Raw genomic sequence first — 19,203 nt, forward strand, 5'->3', positions numbered from 1 at the left:
ACACTCAAATCTGAGAACCGCTGCCTAAGAAGAGGGCCGGGCGCAGGGGAGGGAGGCGGCGGCGAGGGACGCGCTTCCCTCCGTCCACCCCGCCCCGCCCCGCCGGGCAGCTCTCCACCGGAACTTTCCCTCGGACCCCAGATGCTGCGTTTACCCACCGAGCCGCCGGGGAGCGGTTCTCTTTGCTGCCTGGGTGCCTCTGTCTCGGTCGTCGCATGCCCAGGGGTCCATCCAGTGGCATTTTGAGTTTTGAAAGGTATTTTTGAATATAAGAAACACTTTACTACCCAGAAGGGATCTAGAAAGTGGAATTGGGGAAGTTATTACATTGGAGGAACTATTGGTGTCCTTCAAAGCATACTAAGACTATTGCCCAGAAGAAAAGATGTTTGGTTTTCGCAAGCCAAAGGTGTACCGAAGTATAGAGGGCTGCTACATTTGCCTCGCTAAATCCTCCAGTTCTCGATTCACTGACAGTTAACGCTATGAAAAGGACTTACAGAGCTGTTTTGGGTTACATGAGACTCATTCAGGAGACATCTGTAATGCCAGTGTCCTGCTTGTGAAAAGATGGAAGAAATTGCCAGCAGGATCAAAACAAAAAACAAAAAAACGGAAATCATGTGGTAGATGCAAGGGCAGGACCCAGTCTAAAGACTACACTGAAACCAAAGGAAGTGAAAACTCTATCTGGAAACAAGATAAAAAGCAACCAGATCAGTCAACTGCAGAAGGAATTTAAATGTCACAATTCTGGTGCTCACGGTACCACCTTAGGTGCCTCTCCAGCTCAGTCTCCTCATTACAGTCACCAGTCAGATACAGAGATGGCTTCTGGCTCTAACAGAACGTCCGTGTTTTCCTTCTTAGATCTCACGTACTAGGAAAGACAGAAAATACGCTGTGGCACTATCTATAAGGGCCGTTTTGGGGAAGTCCTTGTTGACATACATCTATTCAAGCCTTGCTGCAGCAATAAGAATGCAGCTGCTGGGAAGCCGCTGGAAAAGGGGCCAGAGCCTCTGCCCATCTCCACTCAGGAGTGGTGACTGAGGCTGATGTAGAAGGGGAACAAAAAACGATTTAAATTTTGGAAAACAAAGCAACAAAAGGACCCTCCTATTTTTAACTTGGATACCTACTATTCCGCCAAAGGAAGATTCCTAGAGTCGTTTTGAGTGTGTTGTTTTCCCTCCAGTTCCACAAACTCTGAAGCCAGTATCTAGCTTACTAAAAGAAAAAACGAAGTGTACTTAATATTTAAGGTGCTGAGTATTTCATGGGAAAGCTGAATGCTGCTGTAAGATGCTCTTTAAGTCTTTTTTAAAAGTCCCCTTCTAATGAATGAAATTAGGGGAATTTCAGGGGACAGAGATGGGGTTTGTTGTATGATAAATGTATGTAGTTTTAATCTTTCTATATGGAGAAGCAGTGGTTGGGGCATTTTTTAAGATGGCTGGCTACACTTGTTTTCCTTCTTTATAATAAATTTGTCATAACTCAGTAAACACAGACTTGCCCCTAGTTGTTAATAACTGTGAAATATTAAGGGGTTGCCAAGGTTCTGATGATTCAGACGCGTACTACTGAATAGTAAGCAGGACAGGCTAAGGTCTCTGTGTGACTATCTTGAAGGAGTAGTTTCAGGACAGACTAAGGTCTCTGTGTGACTATCTTGAAGGAGTAGTTTCTAAATCTACAGAGCTAACTTGGCTGCACATGCTGCGTCCTGTGCCACCTCCCTCGACACTGGTATTTGATAAAGTTTTTAATTTCTATGACACTTCTAAAGCAGAATCAAAGTTCCTCTTAGGGAAATGGCAAGTCTTTAGGATAAGCAGTACCAAAGCGTTAGCACTTGGTAGAGGACGCGCTGTATTAAAAATGTTAAATTATCTGAAAAAGAAAATGCGCACGTCTTCAGGATGGCTCATGAAAAAAACGAAGGTTAATGCTTCTTGAGGCACATCTCTTAGAGGGCTTGCAAGTGTGTAAGTAATTTATGTTACGTGACTGGTGACTTCATTGGAAATCTGCACAATTCAGTTGTAGCTCTAGATTCCTTCGGTTGACCTTTGTGAAGGTTTTACTTGTGTAGAATGGTTGTTTGACTTGTGTTAACCTATTAGGGTTTGGGGCTTTTGTTTTTGTTTTCATTCTATATTAAAGTAAAATTCAGCTAAAAGAAAAGAGTTGTATGTTAATGCTGAGTGGGTTGCTTTGGGTTTGGTTTCTTTTAGTCAGGCTTTCTGAACACTGAGGTGTTAGATGATACATCCTAAACGTGGAGCTCTTCAATTCTAAAACCTTCATTGAAAGCCTTTTACTTGAACCCGCCCCCCCCAAAAAAAAAACAAAAAAAAGAAGGCCAGAGAGAACATCAAATAATATGCAAACTAATTTTGTACAGTACACTTCACATAGAGTTGAAGTTAGCCCAGGCACTTTTGGGAAATGATTGTTGTTGTTACGTGAAGCCTAGCTAGTTTTTCCCTTTTCCCTCGGAAGTATTAACAATCCCCTTGTGAACCCTGCTTTTCCCCTTTCATGTCTTCCAAAGCTGGCCTTTTGTGGTTAGATTCAGTGGGCCACGGTGCTGGGATGTGCCCAGGCAGCTGAAGCCCTTGGATTTCTTTTCCACGTGACTGGCCTAGGATGGCCTTCGTGACAGTAACTGTGCTATTATTTCCCACACTTCATGTTTAAAACACTTCAACCTGCTACAAACCAGGCTTCCACGTTCCTTTGAGCAACGTCCGGAGCAGATGTGTAGCTTCCACATGTACTCCTAGAAGTAAAGAATGTACAAGAAAACTTTTATCCCTTCCCCACATTTCAGTTTCACAAAAGTATTTCCCATTTAGAATACAAATCTCTATATAGATTTTTTTGCTGGCTGTTTGCAGCCATATCAAATGTTCTCCGTTGATCATCATTCTGGAAATGTCCAGAAGAAGAACCTATCATTGTTATTCTGGATCTGTAAAATAGCATGTCTTCCAACCATTCTGTGTCTTCATTTCCATATTTATGTTCCAGAAATCACGATCAATTTCCCAAATTCTAAACTTACTCAAATTCTTTTATGCCTGGGCACTGTTCCCAATGAATTATTTATTATACTTTCCTCGTATAGTTTTTGCAGGATATTTTCTTAGCTTTACCCATTTGTCTTATTCCAGCAGTCAGGATGGGTTCAACCGGTAGATAAGAAAGGTAATATGATTTAGAGGATGGTAAATGGCTTTCCTGCAAAATGTCTCCTTTACTAGGTATGAAGTAAGGCCTGTGTTTTCATTGGCCTGTCACACTTGCCAGGCCTGATCTCTCTCCCACACCCCTGCCTGATATTTTCAACTCCTTGCTTGGTGTCATTCAACTGTCGACTGAAAAAAATGCACAATATGAGGGTTGTGAGTTAAGTTTTATTTGGGACAAAATGAGGACTATAGCCTGAGAGACGGCATTTCAGATAGCTCTGAGAAACTGCTCCAAAGAAGTAGGGGGGAAGGTTAGTATATATGTAATGCTGAAGGGGGAGTACATGCAATCAAACACACATTTTTTGCAGAAGGTTTCTGCTAGTGACAAGGAGCAGTCATCACCATGAAAGATTTTAGTGCTTTTCTAGATGTGAGGAGATGCAAGAATTGGGCTCATAAAATCGGCTCCTGAAAATAGCTATCTGAAGACCTGTTCTGCCAGTTTTTTCCAGAACACAGAGTGCCCCATGTCTGATCTCCACCCTTGAGCTCCTTTCAGGTGGTGTTGAAGGTCAGCAGCTGCAGTGGCTCATAATTTAAACCTTGTAGAGGTAGATGGCAAGTGCCAATTTGTGGGTGACACAACCTTCTAACATGTTCTCTAATTCTATAGCAGTGCTTCTCAAACTTTTCTGTGCATCCCTTGTAAGCTTTTTTTTTAATAGTTTTTTAAAAATTTATTTATTTAATTAATTTATTTTTGGCTGTGTTGAGTCTTCCATGCTGTGCATGGGCTTTCTCTAGTTGCAGCAAGAGGGGGCTGCTCTTCATTGTGGTGTGCAGGCTTCTCATTGCGGTGGCTTCTCTTGCTGCAGAGCATGGGGTCTAGGCACACGGGCTTCAGTAGTTGTGGCATGCAGGCTCAGTAGTTGTGCCTCACAGGTTCTAGAGCACAGGCTCAGTAGTTGTAGTACACGGGCTTAGTTGCTCCACGGCATGTGGGATCTTCCTGGACCAGGGCTCGAACCCACGTCCCCTGCGTTGGCAGGCAGATTCTTAACCACTGCGCCACCAGGAAAGCCCATCCTTGTAAGCCTTTTAAAACACAGACTGCTGGACCCATGGCCATCCATTCTGCTTCAGCAGGCCCTGAATAGGTTGGAGAAGTTGCTTTTCTAACAAGTTCATGGGTGTTACTAATGCTGCAGTTCTGAAGACAACACTTTGAGATCCTTCATTTGCTCAATTGTTCTGTGATTTACCTTTAATTTTTATGTGTGAGGCTGTCACTATTGATGTTCTAGACACCAACAACCATTTTCCCTTTTCCCTTAATAAGAGATTCTAATTGTATCAAGGGACCACGAAAGCCTCTTGCTTCAGGAAAACCTGCCTTCAATTCCAGTCCTAGGATGAGAATTTTAATAAGTTTAAGATAATTTAGTTAATAATTGAAATTCATAATAATCCCATTCCCCTGTGAATGACTTAGTATAAGACATGAATAAAGTCAGCTAGGAGGCTTCTGAAGAAGATTTCTTTTCTCTCAAAAAGATACACCTAGGGCTTCCCTGGTGGCGCAGTGGTTGAGAGTCCGCCTGCCGATGCAGGGGACGCGGGTTCATGCCCCGGTCCGGGAAGATCCCACATGCTGCGGAGTGGCTGGGCCCGTGAGCCATGGCCGCTGAGCCTGCGTGTCCGGAGCCTGTGCTTCGCAACGGGAGAGGCCACAACAGTGAGAGGCCCGCGTACAGCAAAAAAATAAATAAATAAATAAGATACATCTGGAAAAGATGAACCCTTTTTCTGGATCTGGAATGATAGGGTATGCTAGTAATAGTGCTACATCTAGCTCTGCACCATCAAGAGAGCTTGAGAACAGTAGAATAAAAAAAGAAAAACAATTAGATCCCTAAAATAATGATGAGTCTTCAAATGAACCAACCTAGAACTACCCTGCCCTAAGCCTTCCTATTATGTGGGATTTCTGTTTCTTGCAGCTAAAAGCATATTAATTGATATGATCAATCTATCTATCATCTATTTATCTATCCTTGACTTTTCTTTATAGGTTATCTTTGCTTAATAAATATGCCATGAGCAGGAAAGATAGTAACAGCACTGTTAGAATTCAGCTACATTACTTGGGAAGGTTAGTGTATCTCCCCCAAGATCATATCAAGAAGTAATCATATTTTCTTTACCATACAGAGGTTTGGAAAGAATAGAAGAAAATTAAGTCTTATGGGTGTGAAAGAGGAGAACAAAAATTTCAGAATCTACTCAGGAGGTCAAGCCTGAAAAAAGTTACCAGAATGGGGACACTGGATTCCTGTTCCATAGCAGGAAGGAACTGAAAGTCTCTTTTTCAAAATATCCTTTCTGGCTTCCCTTCATGTGCTCACACCTCAGTAATTCATTCTCCAGCATGAATTCAGTGTGATAAAAAAAAAAATCTGATTATGTCATTCTCACTAAAACCCTTTAAAGACTTCCCATTTTTCTTTATTTTTTTTCTTTCTTCTAAATTTTACTGTGGTAAGAACATTTAACACGAGAGTTACTCTCTTACCAGCTTTTTAAGTGTACAACACGGTATTGTTAGTTACAAGCACAATGCTGTACAGTAGATCTCTAAGCTTTACTCATCTTGCATAACTGAGCTTTTATACCTATTGAACGACCACTTCCCATTTTCTCCTCTCCCTACCCCTTGGCAGCCACCATTCTGCTCTCTACTCCTGTATGTTTGACTGTCTTAGATTCCTCATATAAGTGGAATCATACAGTGTTTGTCCTGTGACCGGCTTATATCACTTAGCATAATGTCATCAAGATTTGTCCAAGTTACCACATATTACAAGACTTCCTTCTTTTGTAAGGCTGAATAGTATTCCACTGTGTGTACATACCACATTTTCTTTGTCCATTCATCTGTAGTTGGACATTTAGGTTGTTTCTACATCTTGACTACCGTGAACAGTGCTGCGATGAATGTGAGAGTGCTGATATCTCCTGGAGATCTTAATTTCATTTCTTTTGGATTAATGTCCAGAAGTGGGATTGCTGGATCATATGGTAATTCTATTTTTAATTTTTTGAGGAACCTCAATTCTGTTTTGCATAGTGGCTGCTCTGTTTTGCAGTCCCACCAGCAGAGTACAGGTGTTCCAGTTTCTTCACATCCTCACCAGCACTTGTCTTTTTCTTTTTTTCATAATAGTCACCCTAACACGTGTGAAATAATATCTCACTGTGGTATTGATTTTCATTTCCCTGATGGTCAGTGACATTGAGCGGCTTTTCATATACCTGTTGGCTGTGTGTTTGTCTTCGTTGGGGAAAGATCTGTTCAAGTCTATTTTTTAATTAGGTTATTCATTTTTTTACTCCTGAGTTGTAGGAGTTCCTTATATATTTGGAAATGAACCCTTTATCAAATACATGGTTTGCGATTGTTTTCTCTGATCTGTAGGTGGTAAAGGCTTCCCATTTTTCTAAAGATAAACATTCCAAATCCTTACCTTGTCCCACAAGGCCCTGTTTGGACTGGTTCCCACCTAGCTCTCAGCCTTATCTGGTACCACTCTCCCATCCCTCGTTCTTTTCATTCTTGCCCCAAAGGCCTGCTTTCAATTCCACATTCCTGCCATGTGCCTTCCTGCCTCACAAACCTTTGCATATGCAGTGCCTCTTCTTCCTAAAAGCATCTCCCACATCTTTGCCACTTCCCTCTTTACCTTTCATCTTTCATAACTCAACTTAAATGTCGCTCCCATATAGAACACCTTCTTGAGACTAGACTAAGTCTTCTTCTATTCTCATATATTAATACCATAATCCTCTTTGTGGTACTTATCACAATATTAATTGTATAATTAAATGCACAGCTAATTATTCAATGTCTGTCTCTTAAATTACCATGTGAGCCCTTGAGGGCAAGAGCCCATCTTGCCATATTTTTGTGTGTCTGGTACTACCATAGTGTAGTATGGTACTACCATATCCCTAGTACCAGACACTAAACATGGGTTGAACAATCTCTTTTTCCTTCAGGCATCTTTTCTAATGACTGCAAGTATTTTCAGCCACTCTCCTTTCATCAAACAGTCAATAAATACCGGTCAACCTGGTTTTGCACCTAACCTTTCCCATCACTTCAAATGGGCAAATAGGTATTCATTTTCTTGCTTCACAGATTAGAAAATGAGCCCCAGCAGTTAAGTCACCTGCCCATATTTGTTCCATTTATGTTGGCGTTTAAAGTCAGAGAGCCTGACTCCTACTCCCTGGCTTCTTCTTGGACGGCTCACCTTCAGCACAGCGTTACTCAGCTTGCTCAGAAGGAGAACACTCGTGGTTGAACAGAGTACCGCTCTCTCCCTTCCTCTGCACCAGAATTCTATGCAGCTTACACTTGCCTGAGTCATTCATGGAAAGCATCTGAGAACATCGTGTAAAGTACACCAGCCCACCCAGGAATGTCTTTCATCGTCCCAAGCACAAAGGGTCAATGGAGTGTTCTAGGAATACCTTTGAAAGGGAAACAAGAATTCAAAGCAGAGAATTTCTCCCCAGTCACCACCCCACTCCTTGCCAGTCGACTACCCGTAGGTGTGTGCTGGAATACAAAGACCTGGGAAACCCTGACAATGAATCAAAAATTTTCAGTTCCTTCTGGAAAGGAGTAATTCAACAGACGCATGAATGCAGTCATGGAAATTAGAATCCCTGCTCTGACCCTGGAACCTTGGAAAGTAAGCACATGGGCAACCAAAAGTTCCCACACCCTGAGCTAGGGCTGCAGAGAAAACTTACAGAGTCATTGAGAGTATTTGTCATTGAGATAAGTGACATCTGAGAAGTTCCTACAGGGCTGTGGACTCTCCTCTCCTTCCAGCTTCTAACGTTCCTCTGACAAGAGCTCAGGGCGAGATTCTTCAACAAAGGGCACTGTTGGCTGCTTAAAGTTTACATGCTTCTGTTTTCATACAAGCAAGCCATTTAGCCCTGATTGAGGAAGTATTTAAGAGGGATAAAGGCCCAGTTTAGAGGCTGTTGGAGTGTTCGGAAAATCTGTATTAAAATTTTGGCATCAGGGCTTCCCTGATGGCACAGTGGTTAAGAATCAGCCTGTCAATGCAGGGGACATGGGTTTGAGCCTTGGTCCAGGAAGATCCCACATCCGCAGAGCAACTAAGCCCGTGCGCCACAACTACTGAGCCTGAGCTCTAGAGCCCGCGAACCACAACTACTGAAGCCCGAGTGCTTAGAGCCTGTGCTCCGCAGCAAGAGAAGCCACCACAATGAGAAGCCTGCGCACCGCAACAAAGAGTAGCCCCCGCTCGCCGCAACTAGAGAAAGCCTGCATGCAGCAACAAAGACCCAACGCAGCCATAAATAAATTAATTAACTAATTTTTTTTAAATTTGGCATCATATGTATAAAATAGATAACTAATGAGAACCTACTGTATAGCACAGGGAACTCGGTGCTCTGTGGTGACCTTAATGCGAAGGAAATCCAAAAAAGAGGGGATATATATTTATGTATGGATGATTCACTTTGCTGTACAGCAGAAACTGACACAGCAGTGTAAAGCAACTATACTCCAATAAAAAGAAGTTTTTTAGCATCAAAACTATATGCCTCTGTTTATCAATAAGTAATTGTTGCTGGATATCTGTTCTGAGTTCACCTTGTGATAGGAACGGTCAGGAAGTTCAAAAGAAGGGTGAGGGAGTAGAAAGGCAGAGTAAAAGAACAAAGACCTTAGAATCAGAAGAATGAATATAGTTTCATATCTTCTGCTTAGTGGATCAGCTTCGTTCGGGTCTGTATTTTATTTGTGAAGCACTAGTAGCCTTAGGAACTTCATAAGGCTGTTGTAAAAAAAAACTAGGGAAGACAAATTAGTCGGGGGGGAGAAAAGTAGCACACATCTTCTTAGCTCTTCATTTAATAATTATGTTTGAAGGCCTGTAATATACATTAATAAACCTACCAGACAAAATTCAAATTCTTATGGTAGACTCCTACCTATCCTTCAAGGTTCCAATCAACTATTATCTCTTCTGGTTATGTTTTTCCCTTAAATAAATCTCTTCCTTAAGTAAATCTCGAATGCCCTTACTACAATGTGTTATTTCACACGTATGTTAACATGTCCACATTCTACCCTAAACTGTGATTTCCTAAAAGCAGAGGTTGTGCCAGAAATATCCCATTTCTGCTCCCACAGAGCCTTTTAGAAGTCCTTGAGTAGAAACATAGTATGATCAAACTATTATCCAGACAAGAAAAAAGCTTTTATGACTGTAAAATTCTGTCCATAATCAATGTCTTGCCACAAATTTAGTAAAAAAAAAAAAAAAAATTCCCTGAAGCTAAAGAGGGTCTTGCCATCTTGGGACTGTCCTTCTGCTTGTCTGTGACATGAAGTTATTTGAACCCAACAAGGTATCTACTGAGAAACAAGGTGGGTGATGAAGATCAATTATATACACAGATTGTCCTTGAACTAATGGTTTTGTCACAAGGGTTCGGTACAGGCTCATTTAAAAATGTAAACTTGAATTTTTTTCAATTAGTTTTCTTAATTTTCACTGTTTGGAATAAGAAAATTTTCTTGAGCAAAAAATGGTAAAAGAAAAAAAAAAGCATCTTGGATACGGTTTGCCTTCCATGCCATATTTATTCCTTAGATATAAATATGGGTAGAAGAAAAATATGACCTAAACAATATTAATCCAAATGATAAAGGGTATATTTTATTACCAAAATTTTATTTCATATTTACTTTTGTAGTACTAAACTCTTTGCAGGAACTCAAAGATCAGTGAAGTTTCCAAAATTAACCAACATTTCAAGAAGGAATTTCATTAGTGAGATTATTTGATTTAGTGAATCTTTTGTCATAGACCCAACCTTTGCAAAGTTGAGTATAAATTCCTACCTTCCCTGATGTGAAAAATCTGAGTCCTTCAACATTATATCAGATGTTTCTAGTTTGCATTGTGTAAGTGGTCCTGGAAAATTTCAAGTCAAGCATTTTTAAGGGAATCGTTTAAAATGTAATAGGGAACTTAGAAACAAAATCACCAGTAAATTCCTTACGATATGAACAAGCCTCTATGTCACACGTTTTATAGAATCGATATTTCTTGTGTCAGATTTTTGTGAAGAGGGATGGAAATGATCGCAAGACTGAGCTTTTTTTCCTTAATATTATAAATGAGGTTACAAGACACTGTTCTTAAATATCATATGTCTTCCTTTCAATTGTTAAGAACCATTTCTAAAGATCTAACACAAGAGCAGATGAGCCACACTGGCTGGATTTGGGGATAATTGGATTTTCTTTTCTCTTCACAAAAATTATGCATGCCTGGAAAGAAAGAATGGTAAGAATAAACTTCAACCTACTAATTCAGCCTACTAATTACCATCAGCTAGTGTCTGGCTTTTGAAATCTGATTTAAGAAAAAAAAAAATGAAATGAAACCACAGGCTTGGCTGATAGAAAACTGTATTATGTTTAAGCAGTGATGGGGGAAGCCCAGCCTTAAGCAGGCTAGACTTTGGACCAAACCCAACTGATGTTTCCCATCCTTGTTTATTTTGTTACTTGACATGATTCAACTCATTAAGGATTTCAAAGGTCCAAGGGAAAGTCCTTCTACTTTGCCAAGGGCACCCTTAGTTGGAATTCCATTATCTTCCATGATCCAAGACAGGGATTTCCTCCTACTCAGTTCTGAGTAATTATGTGTAAGCAAACCCTTGGTGTTCTAGCAGAGTGACTGTGCTGAGTTGATGGCTCACCATGAATCATTCATGTGGCAGGCATCTTCAGTGAGAGGGTAAGGAGGGATAACATTGATTTGCAGTGTTTAGATGAAGTATGGCTTTCTCATTCATCTCATTTGTTTCATCAGAGTTGACGCTTATTCTTATAAACCATACCCTTTCCTAAAATGATTACAGGAAGAGAGAACAAGCAGATTCAATCAGTCCTTCCTGCTCTACTGAGTCTAATTTAGATTACACCTTAGGAAATGCTGCTTCCTACTTTCAGAAATCAGGAATTAGTGTTCTCTCTCTCTCTCTTTCCTCTTCCTGTCCTCTCTCCACTCCTCCTTTCCCAACCAGTGAAACAAAATTGTTTTAAGTTAGGAAGTGGTATTTTTTTTAAAGTCTGCATTTTCTATTTCAAAATTTTAAAGCTTACCTCTTTTTTCTTTGGGGAGGGGTGCAATAGATTTCTCTGAGACTGTGATAAAAGAACCTCCTTCCAGAATAATTCATAACCACATATTCACAACTGACATACACCTTTTGGAGGGCTGCAGTCTGAGGTCATCTATGGAGCCTTCCATCATGCCCCTTCCCTCCTTCCCACGCCAACGATGTCAAGTTACACCACTGCTCTAACCGTCCCAGTAACGTATCCAACCAAGATTTTCAGGCAATGGGAGCTGAGACCATTTATTCTTCTCAATTTTTTGGTAACATATCCTGTCTGGGCAAGTAACAAGGTTCAAGGAGAACAGCTCAAAGGAGAACCTGGTAGGGTTCAGGATTCTGGGCCCTCCGTGATTCTTAAGTGACTCTCAAAGCTTTTTAAGAGCTTCAGATATAAAATAAAAATACATCATAGAAATTCCCCTGGCAAATCCTCCGGCCTTTCCCATTCCTTTTTAAAGCAGCTTTATTGAGATATAATTCACATACCACACCATTTATCCATATAAAGTGCTATTCAGAGCTACAACCATCACCACAATCAATTTTCTAAATTTTTCATCAGCCCAAAATGAAACCCGGTACCCACTGGCGGTCACTCCCCATTTCCCCCCACCCCTCCCAAAGCCCGAGGGAGTAGACCAATCTACTTTTTGTCTCTATGGACTTGTCTGCTCCAAATGAGACGTCAAATACGAATTGCCCACTGTGTTACCCTTAGTCAGGACTGTTGCCCCAGGTGACCATAAAACTGCTCACTTGAATTAAACAGTTCATCATTTGATTGTCTAATGGGAGCAGAGCATTATTTTAGGTATGCACAAGTTTCAAAGGTGAGTTTTCAACCTAGTTATGGGAATTATTCTAAAAAGAAGTGATCGATGTTACGAGAGCAGTACACAAGGGATACTGAATGTGTTGCTCTCCAAAGCTGGCAGGCCTCATCCTCACCTCTAAAAGCCAGTGTTCACCAGGAACTACCCCAGACATGGGTTCCTATTTACGGTCTACTTCCGGAACCATTCACTGGAATTCCAAGCAGTTTCTGATTTCCTCAGATACTGATCCCCAGAATTCTTTTTTGTTTGCAGTCTCACAATATTCTCTTGGGTCTTGTGATGGAGATGGGGAGTGTCTTCCTGCTTCCTTCGTGGCTTTCTGGTCATGCTGTTTCTTAAGTTCCTTCTCAGCTACGTGCCTTTGCATATGCTGTTCCCCTTCCTTACTCTTCTCGCCTCTGACTTCCTGACTTCCCACCAGCCATCCTGCAAGCCTAGGCTTAAAATGGTACTTCTTAGTCTGACTAGGTCAGCTTCAGCCTTTAGGAAAGCCTTGTGCTCACCCTTCATCTCTCTTAGCACAGTTATCATTTCAATTATTTCTATGATTATTTGTTAAATATCGATTTCTCCCACTAAAACATAATGCTGGTAATCACATAATTTCACAATCGTATTTCTAGAACCTAGAACAGTGCCTGGAATAGATTATACTCTAATATATATTTGTGACTAAATGGAGGGCAGGATATGATCAGAACTGCTATATCTATCTGTATCTATACCTATATCTAAGGCAGTTATATATACATATGTATTAGATTAATATATGAGGACGAGAGACAACCAATGCCCTAAAACAAACAACAAAAAGAGACTTAACATGCTATACAGAAATTATCCATTTATTTCTATTTCCACTATTGAATAACAAGTTTCTCAAGGCCAGCAATGTATGTATTTAAATGTCTGACACATATTAATCACTTATTTTTGCAATCTGCATAGCAGTTTACGTCTTAAGAAAGTATGTTGGCCCTTTGTCTTAATCTGTTTGCCCTCTAAACTCTCTGTCTTTGGTCTTCTCCACAGCTGGTAGTTCCCAGGCCCACTGACTTGAAGACTACCTGTAGGCAGATGACTCACCAGCCTGTAGTCTGATGACTCACCAGACTGGAACTCTATCCCTCATTTCACTCCTAAGCACCTGTGGTAACATCTCAAAGGTAAGAGAATCGTTGGTTCTCTCTTTCCTCTAGCCCTCCAAAGCCGTTTGCTCCATTTCAGAAAATGGTATTACCATCCTTCTAAGTGCTCAAGATAAAATCCTTGATACCTGTCTTTCCACCATGCCCCATGTCTAAACTGTAAGTCAGCTCTTAAAAGACATACCTAGAATCCATTTATCATTCTGTGTACTTAAAAGACGTACCTGAGATCCATTAGAGTATTTATTTTAGTTATGATCACTATCTGAAATTATTTATTTACTTGTTTTCTAGTTTTTGACCATCTCCCGTCACTAGACCAACAGCTTCTTGAGGCAATGGATCTTGTTTTCTTTTCACTGTTCTTACCCTAGCACTCAGAACAGGCCCTGCACCCTAGCGAATACTTGTTGAATGGTTGAGTGAATGAATGGATGGAAAATGAACATTTTGGGGAGTCGGCTGAACCGAATGAGAGAAGCAATGGCAGTGGGGGAAGTAATAGCATATCCTTGGAAAAGAATTGGTGAGGGGAAAAACCAAATGAAAAAAGGTAAAAATGAAATAAGAAGATCCATTCTAGATGCTAAATGTTAACAGGTTTGGGTTATGCACCCCTTTGTGAATATTATGGTATCACTTGGCATATAATTTCAAGGTATTCTCTAGATACTCTGAATCTCATCCAAGTTGCTATTAGAAGGGGTCATGAAGACCTGAGTAAAAATCTCTAGAGATTGATCAGTGATAGGCTTATCCTCCCAGAGAACATTTCATTCTGAAGGTCAGCTTCCATCTAATATTGCCACTTTTTTGACACTGCAACCATCGTATCAAACTCCCCATTACAATGGGCAGAAGTGAGAGTACACAGTCGGTACTGTGTTAGTTGTGCGAGATTTTAGGTTAGGCAAAGCCACGCAGGGCAAAATACAAAGCCAAAGAATTGCCCCAAGAATCCTTTTTCTGCAGCGGAGTTACTCCAGATATAGCCAACTCCTCTAAGATCTAGCCTTAATCTTAACTAAAGTTACTGAAATTTCTCAGGATCCACACTGTGTTCATAGCTTCCAGGGAGAAGTAAATTACTATCAAAGTCTGTGGGGATACAGGGTCTTTAAAAGGGATCCATTGGCCAAATGCAATTTTTCCATTGTATTCATCCAAAGAATAAGGAAAAGCGTGTCTTCATAGCCACTTAGCTTGTACACAGCAAATATGTAGTGTGTGAAGCCATTGGCGGCGTCGAACCTCCTACCAGCCAGGTTACACTGGAATAGTGTCACATTTTACTAAGACTCCCTAGAAAACTTTACTTGACTGTACTGCCTCGCTTTCATGGGACAGTGTCCAGGATAAGCAGGGAAATATTTTCTCCCCTATTTTATCTGAGTTTGCTCAAGGAACTGAAATCATCATGTCCTGAGCCACATGCCATGTGCAAGGCCTCCGACTGGCACACAGAAAACTCTAAGGAATCGTTACTCAGTGACTCTTGCCATTTGCAAGCCTGTGGAATTCAGGTGCCCACAGGAAGGAGTGGAGAGGTTTTTCCAACCTGACCGTATCAGCCATCTCACTACAAGAACCTTCTGTTTTGGCTGGAGTCCTTCTATCAGACTCAGGCTGTTCTTTACAGCCAAGTGTGAGTTTAACGTGTCTGATTTACTTTCTATAAGTGCTTGTCTCATTCACAGGCTCCTCTCCTCATATCCAATGGCTTGAATGCTTTGTATTCATGCTTGGTTTTCAGAGGAGGTGGGATAGTTGGACACTGGAGGACATAAATTCTAGAAGTTTAACTTCAGAGTAGAAATTAATGATAATAAAGAGAACCACAGGCACTAGTGTTCAGCAGAGCAAATCAAACAAGTAGGATCAATAATGTAAGGCTGTGGGAGATGATTCAACAATAATGTGGGTATGGGATGGGCAGTAATAGTATTTGAAATTTCCTGGTGAATTAAGCAAAGGTTTTGGTAACTATCTTTTTCTCCTCTTTGTGAGATGTAGGTTGCTGTAAGCTATAGTACTGTGGCAAAAAAAACTTGGTGGAGAGCAAAACAGTTTTAAAATTTTTCTTAGAACCCAACCCACTGGAATTATGAAAGCAGCCTCAGTAAGTAAGATAGACGTGCATGCCTCCAGTTACAGAGGTGTAGGGAAAGGAGTGACTTCAGTTACTGGAAAATCGTATTTGCATTGGACAACACGATTATTTGAATTGGATGGTGCAGGGAGAGGTGCATCTTAACTTTATCAAACACATTACAGATGTAATTTTTAATTCGTCTGCTCAGGGCCATTTTGTTTGTATATACAGGATGACTGGTAATATCTTTTAAACACGTTTTTAAAATTACCTTTAAGCTCCTTAAGTATTCTAAGAACATTCTTAAGCTCCTTAAGAATTCCAAGAATAATTTGTTTGCAAGTCAAAGACTGACACCTGCTAATTCCATCATTGATTTTTTTTTTTTAATAAATTAAGTATACATAGCCTGCGATGGAAGCATGCCCTGCTACTCTTTTCTTGGGTACATAAAAAGAATCAGAGGGGCTTCCCTGGTGGCGCAGTGGTTGAGAGTCCGCCTGCCGATGCAGGGGACACGGGTTTGTGCCCCGGTCCGGGAAGATCCCACATGCCGCGGAGAGGCTGGGCCCATGAGCCATGGTCGCTGAGCCTGCGTGTCCGGAGCCTGTGCTCCGCGACGGGAGAGGCCGCAACAGTGAGAGGCCCGCGTACCGCCAAAAAATAATAATAATAATAATAATCAGAGAAACCCATTTGATAAAATATTGTTTCCCCTCACAGAGAGTAAAAGGCTGGGCAGCGTCCATCTAACACACAAGGTAGTTTGCCTTTTAAGGCTACATTCTCTGGGATGTAAAAATTATTGTTTAGGTGACTTAGATGGTGATTTTTGAAAATTACTCAGTTACAGGTAAATGAGTCATCGTCCTCCAAATAAATCAAGCTCCGTGTTTTACGGGCTTGCTTCTCAGAGTTCCCTTTGTCTTCCATTTTTATCCGCTAGAAGGAGAGTGAGTTGTGCTCACTGATGGGGGCTAGCCGACCCTTCCTTCTGCAGCACACGAACCTGCAGGAAGGCTGCACGCTTCCCTCCCAGGCGCATCACGCTCCAGTCCCCGAGGAGGGTGTGCTGGAGGTTTGAGCGCGGGGGTGGCAGGGGAGGCGTTTCCCTTCTATTTTGGTTTCTCCTACTGACTGACTGCTCAGCTGTTCATGAGTCACCCTAACCTCAAAATCTGTCATTAAAACAGAAATAATGATACCTATTTTCTGTGCCTTATATGAATTGCATGAAGATGTTATTCATATTTCTGAAATACATGTGAGAATTAGTCAAGGTTAGATATTAGGAAAAGTACAATGGGGGTGTTCTCAAGCCACAATGAAGATGCTTTATTCGCTTAGACTTTGAGAATTCTCTGTGCTGAAAAATGAAGAAAGAAAAAAGATCCTAATATGGATTAAATTTGACGAAATATTTATGTGACAAACTGGATCAAGAATATATGTGATTTGAATAACATATGGCATTATAACTTACTTATTAAAATGTTCATTTAATAAAATTTTATCAAGCATCCTGGCACTAAATTAGACATTAGGGATACCTTATGACACAGAACCTCTCCTAAAAAGACCACATACCGGAAATAAGACAGTAAATGACTCTGGGTAATGGCACATGTAAATGTGGTGGTATTTGGGATATTTTTCACATTAATGTCATCAAAACTAGTGATTCTTAAAGCACTGGTTAGGAGCTTCAGAGAGCATTCACCTTAATAGTTGACATTTATCTAAAGAGTTTACATTTATCTTAAATATGTTTTTCTACAGTATAACTTACCTTAGTTATTCTTTTTCTACACTTGTGAGTTGAATGTTTAATTTCTTTTTTATTCATTCATACGTAGAAATAAAAATATTAAAGAACATGAATTTGTCTCTGGACAGCATTTTGTCCACATTCCATATAATGTTTTTACTATTTAGTGCTGTCAGTATTATGTAATAAATGCTCTATAATAATAATTTTTATTAGGTGATCCTATTAAAATTCCAAAATAATAATCAGCCTACGCTTCAAGTTTTGCTCTCAGTATTCAGCGAGCTTACATAAGCAGATTTGTTTGTGTAGCCGTTTCTTTTGCCTTTGTCATAAAGTCCAAGTTCCTCATATGGACTGCTGTATATTTGACCTCTGAACTAAGAATAGTATTTTATAGATGCTCTATTGAGTTCTTCCCAGTCCACCCACACACAGGCTTCTACCATTTAAACAATCTTTACAACAGGCTTCTACAAACAGATTTCTGCCAGACTGAACAGTCCTTAGGACAGGTCCCTCCAAACAATAATAACAGGTTTATTTATTTGGGTTTGGGGAAGAGAAAAGAAATAGAACCAAATACCTACCCTTTATTCTCCCTTCCAGAGTCCAAAGGAGGATACCCCCATGTATTGGCATTCTCCTCCATGGGATGGATGGGAGAATTCTGAATGTGATATTATTGGCCTTTCTTGGCCCAGAGCTCAGTTTTGCAGTTCCCCCCATTTCCTGTCCCCGGGAGAGATGAAAGAGTAGCATTGAGTCTCCGTGCAGCACATCCAAACGCTGTGGCTGGAATCCCAAACTCTTAGCCTCAGTCCTTTTATCACACTGCCCCGCTCCTCCCAGCAAAGTGGGCTCATCACTGATCCCTCTCTCTTAACCTTGTCCTATGAGGTATGGGGGCTTTTCTCTTAGAGCTTTTTTTTCTCTACCAAAGATCTAGTTGTAGAGAAGTGAAATTCTAATTATTATTGCCACAACTGTTTTATCTCATTTAGGAGAAGAAAATTTAATAAATGGAATTATTCTTCTAACTAGATCTTACTGACCAATATATGAAGTTATTTTTGATTCTTGCTATATTTTAGGTCAAAACATCCTTGCCGTATGAACTCTAAACACACTAAGTAGGATGTTTCTCTTTCTTTGGCCCTGGGACAGACTTCATAATAATATTTTGTGCAAAAATCCACATATACAGGTGGACATTTTCTTTTCTTTTTTCATTCCTCAAAGTAAGATGAAGGATTTTTCTTTTAATCTGCACAAGAACATGATTGAAATTAAATTTCTTAAAAATTACATAACTGGGGCTTCCCTGGTGGCACAGTGGTTGAGAGTCCACCTGCCGATGCAGGGGACGCGGGTTCGTGCCCCGGTCCGGGAGGATCCCACATGCCGCGGAGTGGCTGGGCCCGTGAGCCATGGCCGCTGGGCCTGTGCGTCTGGAGCCTGTGCTCCGCAACGAGAGAGGCCACAACAGAGACGCCCGCGTACTGCAAAAAAAAAAAAAAAAAATTAGATAATTTTCTATTTCATAAAATTTTGCACACTCCTTGGAGCACTCTTTTTTTCCCACTTCACAGCTTCTTCGTTCCCATCATACAAAATGATCCTAAATGATGCTAAAAGTCTCAGATTGCTTCCTAACCCCCATTCCTCTACCCCCCCAATTAAATCCATCAATATATTCAGCTGAATTATAAATGTTGGAACAATCCTTTTGTTACTGAGGGAAATTGAAGGAGCAGTATTTTAGTAGCTCTGATTAATCAACATTAAATGAACCTCGTTTACCCTTGTCTTGACTTGGCTTCTGACCTGTTCCAGTGACAAAGTGGCCCCCCTTTGTCACCAATAGCTGAATATCAGACATATTGACCCATCGCTGAGTATTTACCTG

General features: G+C 40.7%; 1 pseudogene; it reads left to right on the plus strand.

The window, feature by feature from the left end:
* The first annotated feature begins 385 nt into the window (after positions 1-385).
* LOC132413870 (SIN3-HDAC complex-associated factor pseudogene) lies at positions 386-1,049 on the plus strand (annotated as a pseudogene).
* Positions 1,050-19,203: the final 18,154 nt, after the last annotated feature.

Source organism: Delphinus delphis, chromosome 18, assembly GCF_949987515.2.
Source record: "Delphinus delphis chromosome 18, mDelDel1.2, whole genome shotgun sequence".
NCBI lineage: Eukaryota > Metazoa > Chordata > Mammalia > Artiodactyla > Delphinidae > Delphinus > Delphinus delphis.